The sequence below is a fragment of the Panthera leo genome, chromosome B3 (assembly GCF_018350215.1).
Source record: "Panthera leo isolate Ple1 chromosome B3, P.leo_Ple1_pat1.1, whole genome shotgun sequence".
Lineage (NCBI taxonomy): Eukaryota > Metazoa > Chordata > Mammalia > Carnivora > Felidae > Panthera > Panthera leo.
The window spans coordinates 86,372,739-86,379,972 of record NC_056684.1 but is presented as its reverse complement, the minus strand read 5'-3'; positions in this window follow the sequence as shown (position 1 = coordinate 86,379,972).

The window sequence follows — 7,234 nt, the reverse complement described above, 5'->3', positions numbered from 1 at the left end:
AAAATTTCAGTCTGCGATATAGCTGTACTTCCTGAACAGCTGTTGCATTTTTTATAAACACAGAAATGAAATGATTATTTTGATATGACTGAAGTTTTAATTGAAACTGCTGATTTCAAAGGTGTTTCTTTGCTTCTATTTGACAAACAAGATTAGGTATTAACTTAAATGAAAAGATGTCTTCATGTCACCTAAATGAAAGTATACAACTGTGCTTTATAATATGACTGCAGTTGAAGAAAATAAGATGCAAAAAGCAAATCTAATTTTGTAACATGAAAAGATTGTGACGTAAAACATCAGAAATCAGTGTGTATGTTCAAGTGGATAGTAATTCTTCAAAGTAATTCTTCAAATTCTGAGACATTTTATGTCAAATTACATATCATTATTCAAACTGTATTTAAATTTTCTCAGCCAGAATCATCTTCAGAAGTGGTTGATGAGTGGGAGAAAAATTGAGTCTTCTCTCGTCTATTCACCTGCTTTTTGTTTCAAACAGTATGCTTAGAAACAAACTGAAGCTTAGAGACTTAAAATCAAAACTTGTCTTTAGCAAGCCGACGTGTACACAATCTATATGGGTCTGAGAAACATTCTTTGTGACATTATCAGGAGGATCTCCCTAGGCAACAAAAACTGTTGGCCTGGAAGAAAAGGGCCACATGAGACAAAGTATACTTGACCGGTATGTTTAGTAATACTCACCTTTCCAAATGTTACATAAGTTTGTTTCCTTTATTGTAGGCAAAGTTCCTAAGTTTTAATACAGGTATGCATGTTGGAGTTTCTGTTATAGGAGGTATGATTTTTGAAATGTAAGTCATTTCTTAATTTCAGCTTTCTTAGATGCACCTTGGTTTATTTATTTTTCACACATATTAGGAAGGTTACTTTTGGGGGAACAGCTGGACTCCACAGGCATGAGCATCTTACTTCTTAAAGACACAGAAATCATATAGTTTTTAATTATAAAACCAGAAATGTTGATGGGGGCTATTTTCTCAGTCTTGCTTTACATCAAGCCAGTGTTAAAAGTTCGTTAGCTAGAGCTTAACAACACAATGGCTGAAGGAATGGAGTTACCACACAAGTGTTTAAATTCCACGCCGGATCCCTAGCTACAACGGAGAAGAAAGTTCAAACAACAAAAACAGAGTTGCAAGGTCTGAACTTGTGTGTCACGAATACCTCTTACTCATCACCAGGCAGCTCTTATTCAGGGCAACCAGGCCCTCCCAAGCAACATGGTTAATTGAATAAGGATTCTAAACCTTTTGGCTGCAGATAAACCAAAGTGGCACATGGCTCATAACTCAAACATTTCATTTTAAGCAGCTGTTAGTTTTCTTGCCCAGGCTAATTTGGATTATTCAATCATTTTCTTTTCTTTAATGAAAAACTGCTTGTAGTTACTGGTGGGGACAAAGAGCTGCAATTATGGATCTTGGAAAGTAAATTTATTATCTACTCATTTTAATCATGTATACAAGTGATACTAAATTTGGAACTAAATTCAGAAAATTTTATTAGTAGTGCAATTATATCTGTGTGTGTGTGTGTGTGTGTGTGTGTGTGTGTGTGGGTGTGTATGTGTACACATTTAATAACATTCAGTCCTGACTACTGTTTCCTGCTATGATGAACCTGGAACCTCTCTCAGTAAGCAACTAAAAATGCTGGATAGAAAACGACAGATATCTTCGCAAATCCATCAGTGTATTGGCTAGTTGGTGAGGAATACACAGAGGCCTAAACCTAAGGAAAACTGGGAACCCTCAATGGTAAGCAGTTTTTACTTTGAAAGCATTTGCCCTATGATGGGGGTGAATTTGAGCTTTGGTTTTCATGTATTTCTTAGTGGCACAGGGGATAGGGGACAAAGTCCAGGGTCCACTCAAGGAAAAAATCTTAAACTTGGGCTATGAATGGAGAATAAAAAAATATCTCCCTCTATGAACACTTTTTAAGATTCCACATAGGAGTGAGACCATACAGTATTTGTCTTTGTCTGTCTTATTTCACTTAGCATAATGCCCTCAAGTTTCATCCACGTTGTTGCAATGACAGCATTTCCTTTTTTATGACTGAATAATATTCCATTGTGTATATAGACCACAGCTTCTTTATCTATTTGTCTGTTGGTGGACACTTAGGTTGTTTCTATGTCTTAGCTATTGTAAATAATGGTTCTAGAAACATGAGGGTGCAGACATCCTTTTGAGTTAGTGTTTTCATGTATTCTGGACATATTTCCAGAAGTGGAATTGCTGGATCATATGGTAATTCTATTTTTAAATTTTTGAGGATCTTCCATACTGTTTTCCATAGTGGCTGTGCCAGTTTATAATCCGAACAATATACAAGGGTTCCCTCACCAGCATTTATTTATTATCTTTTTTGATGATGGCCACTTTAACAGGTATGAAGTGATATCCCTGTGTGGTTTTGATCTGCTTCTACCTAATGCCTAGTAATGTTGAGTATCTTTTCATATACCTGTTGGCCCTTTATATATCTTCTTTGGAAAAAATGCCTAATTAGGTCTTTTGTTCATTTTTAATTGGACTGTTTTTATGCTAATGAGTTATATGTTTTGGATATTAATCCCTTATCAGATATACGGTTGCAAATATTTTTTCCCATTCTGCAGGTTGTCTTTTCACTTTGTCAATGGTTTTGTTTGTTGTGCAGCTTTTTAGTTTGATGTAATCCCACTTATTTATTTTTGATTTTGTTGCTTGTGTTTTAGGTGTCATATCCAAAAAACCAATGCCAAGACCCATGTCAAGGAGCTTTGTTCCTATGTTTTCTTCTAAGAGTTTCATGGTTTCAGGTGTTATATTTAAGCCTTTAATTGATTTCAAGCTAATTTTTGTGAGTGGTGCCGGACAGGGTCTAGTTTCATTTTTTTTTTTTTTTTTTTACATGTGAATATCCAGTTTTCCCAGCACCATTATTTATTTATTTTGTTTACTTATTTATTTTGAGAGAGAGTGGGAGGAGGGGCAGAAAGACAGGAGAGAGAATTCCAAGCAGGCTCCGTGCTGTCAGTGCAAAGCCCAACATGGGGCTAAAAACCATGAATCATGAAGTCATGACCTGAGCCAAAATCAAGAGTTAGATGCTTCACTGACTTAACTATCCAAGTACCCCCCACCCCCAGCACCATTATTGAACAAACTGTCTTTTCTCGAGTATTCTTGGCTCCCTTGTCAAATATTAGTTGATAAACTCAATTCTCTTCCATTGGTCTGTTTGTCTCTTTTTCTGCTAGTACCGTTCTCAGCTTTATAGTATAGCTTGAAATCAGAAGTGTGATGCCTCCTACTTTGTTCTCTCAGAATTGCTTTGGCTATTTGAGGTCTTTTGTGTCCCATTTAAATTTTAGGATTGTTTTCTATACTTCTGTGAAAAATGCCACTGGAACCTTGATAGGGATTGCATTGAATCTGTGGATTACTTTTGGTAGTAGGGACATTTTAGCAATATTAATTCCTCCAATCCATAAACATGGGAACTGTCATGAATTTTATAACCATAAGCTAGCCCTCATGTGGGTTTTCAACCCAAATTATCATCATTTAAGTGGTCCAGTAAAATTCCAATTAAGTTTCTAAAGTGCTCTAAAGCCTGTATGTGTTCCCAGGTGATTAACAGAAGCAAATGTGAAGCCTTTATGGAGGAACCGACCTTCAACCCAGGCCCTGAAAAGTCCCACGGAGGATAATTCTAAGAAATATAGGCTCATATTCATGAATCACCAAACATCCAAAGAAATATGGCAGCAAAAATGTAGCTAGTGGAAAATACCGCAAAATTGGAGCAGTGAATACTTCAGATATTAAAATGATCAGAAATCAAATACCGAATAAGCATGTTTAAAATGTGTAAGATAAAAAGGAATTGAAAATATGAGGTAGGAACAAGGGACCATAAAAATGACCAACTGGATTTGGGGAATGATCAGAATATAACCTTCAGAAATGAAAAAATGTAATAACAGAAATGAAAAACTCACTGACATTTTGCTTCCAGAAGAGAGTGGTTTGTGGCAGACCAATGTCCCTGCTAAGAATAAGAAAAGTTGGAAAACTTACAAAAAGTAAGCTGGATAACTTACTAAAAGTATCAGAGAGGGGCTGAAACAAAGAAGAGGGGGACTAAGATTCTAGAGAGGAAAGAACAGAGAGGTAAACTCTGCAGCCGCTCTCCCCTGGAGGTCTTTGCTGGTTTTGGGTGAAGGTGAGAGAGTGATAATCTGGGCTTTGTCCTGGAAGAAGACTGCTGCTAGAGACAGAGAAAATAGCTTTCAGCAATCTGGCAAGGCTGTAGTGACAGACCTGGAGAGCCAAAGGGCCTGAAACACACACCTAGTTTTCCCTTCAAAATACTTGGCAAATTCTGAGCTGTGCTAAGTTGAGGTTAAAAAAGCTCAGATGAGACTATCTCAATGGGCCCCAGTGAAGCTATCACTTGTACCGTTGAAAGCTTGAGTGAGCTAGGCCATCAGAGGAGAGGCAAACCAGAGAAAACTGAGCCTTACTCAGAATGTACCTTACTCAGGTACAACTCAGCATAGTACCTGACTGGATTAAGGTGATTAGCTTCCACGCAATCTTCCCAATAGAGGAAAGGTTAAGCCCTCTCTGGAGGAAGACAGAATCTTCCAGAGGGTCAGGATGTCTTGCATTTAGTCAACCATTAATTAATAGGCATGCCAAGAGACAGGACCATGCATCTAGAAAGCAAAAAACAAAAACAGACCATGGATGATTCAGAAAGTGGAGTTAGTAGACATGTACACATAGTCTTTTAAGTAACTATGACTAGTATATTCAAGAAAACAGAAGCAAAGGGGGAGACAATATATTTGGAAAGGTGAGTATTTTACCAGAGAATTGGAATGTACAAAAAAAAAAATCAAGAGGAAACTGTAGAATTGAAAAGTACAGAATCTGAAATTAAGACCTGAATAGACAGCTTTAACATCAGTAGACAGGATTAGTGAAATAAAAGGCAATTTTGAAGATTCAAAACTAATGTACATAAAGGAAAAAAAAAAAGGAAAATACAGGACAGGGTGACAGCAATATGGGAAAACACAGTGAATAAATATAAAATATATATAATTGGAATTTTAGAAGGAGGAGAAAGAGATATTGACCAAAGTTTCCTAAAGATGGCAAAAAATATCAAGTTTGAGATTTAATAAGATGGATGAAATCAAGCAAGAAATATACAAAGACCACATCTAGGCACAAAACTGTCAAAAACAAAGAAAAAGATAAAAACAAGAAACAATCAGAGAAAACAGAGACTTTACCTCCAGGAGAAAAACATTAAGACCGACAGGTAATTTCTCAACAGGGAAGAAGGCAGTTAGACATCAAGAGGATGATATTTTAAAACAGTTATAGAAGGACTTATACTTTTGGGCATGATGGAGTAACCAGGACATTTACCCTCTGACTTAAAAAAAAAAAAAGAACAAAAAAACTCATCAACCAACAGCAACAACAGCAAACAACAGTGAAAATCCATGGATCAATGTTTTTGGACTTTGGACAACAGGCAGCCCAGCACAGTGATCCCTGAGGGAAGGGAAGCGTATGAAGTGAGCTTGAGGATTGACCCAGCTTACTATCTGGAGAAGTTAGAGAGCAGAGAGCAGGAAAGGGTAACGAAACAGCCTGGCAGCCTCCCTGAGTCAAGAACACAGAGGTGAGAATATGGTTAGAGTTTGCAGGTCAGACTACTGAAGAAGAGAGATTCTGCATGTAGTGAGGAGTGCTCCACAGGGAGAGCACAAGAGAGCAGTGGACTCTGCAGAACTGCAGTGCATTCCCGGACTCTTCCTCTGAGTGTTGACCAGCATGTGTGACAGTAAACTACTGAGTGAGGGTAAAAATTACCAAAAAAAAAAAAAAAAAAAAAAAGGAGTTGGCAAGATAATAATCAAAATTCATACAAAGCTGTGATCAGTCAAGGTAGAGAAACCCCATTGTACATAAGTAGTGTATTCAGAGAGGTATTGCCTAAACTGGGGGGTGGGGTGGGGGAGGGGTGGGGTGGATCAGCCTGACATTAAAGGTTCTCTGATCCTGCCTAATAAGCTCAAAAGAGCATTATAATGAGGATCTAACTGTTTCCAAGTAGTGTAACTGTATCTCCAAAGTTCCAAAAGCATTAATGAAAAACAAAAATACCCAACACTCAACAAATTAAAATTCACAATGACTGGCATCTAAAAAAAAAGTCAGCAGGCATGCAAAGCAGGAAAATGCAACTCGTGATAAGAAAACAACAACAACAACAAAAAACAAAGAGACCTGGAAATAGAATAGATAATAGAATTAACAGATAAGGACATTAAAATAGTCCTTATAACTATATTTTGTGTATTCCAGAAGATAACATAAGGCATAAATAAATTTAGGAGAGAGATAAAAGAAATTAAAATACCCAACTTTAACTTTTAGAGATGAAAAATACGCCTGCAAAGAATAATGCTCTGCATGGAATTATGAACACATTAGATACTGCAAAAGAAAAGATTAATAAATTTGAAAATAAAGTAATGGAAACTAAAATAAAGCACACAGGAAAAACAGTCTGGAAAAAGGAATTAAATGAAACATGAATGAGCTGTAGGACAGCTTAAAACAGTCTAAAATATGTAAAGTAATAGTTCCAGAGGGAGGGGAAAAAGATCTGGGGGATAGAAAACTATTAGAAAAATAATGGTTGAAATTTTAAAATTTATTTATTTAAATTCAAGTTAGTTAAAATACAGTGTAGTGTTGGTGTCAGGAGTAGAACCCCGTGACTCATCACTTCCACGTGACGCCCAGCGCTCATCCCAAGTGCCCTCCTTAATGCCCATCACTCATTTAGCCCATCTCCCCACCCACCTCCCCTCTAGCAACCCTCAGTTTGTTCTAAGAGTCTCTAATGGTTTGTCTCCCTCTCCGTTTTTATCTTATTTTTCCTTCCTTTCCCCTATGTTCATCTGTAATGGTTGAAATTAAAAAAAAATTCATAGATTACAAACCTATAGTCCAAGAAATTCAACAAACCATGAGCACAGAAACATGCAGAAATCTATATCATAATAAATCCTAATCTCGTTGGTTGAAACAAATGACAAAGAGAAAAATCTTTAAAGCAGCCATAGGACGTTTTTATATAGAGAACAAAAATTAAAATGAGAGCAGGGACAAAGCAAGCCAGA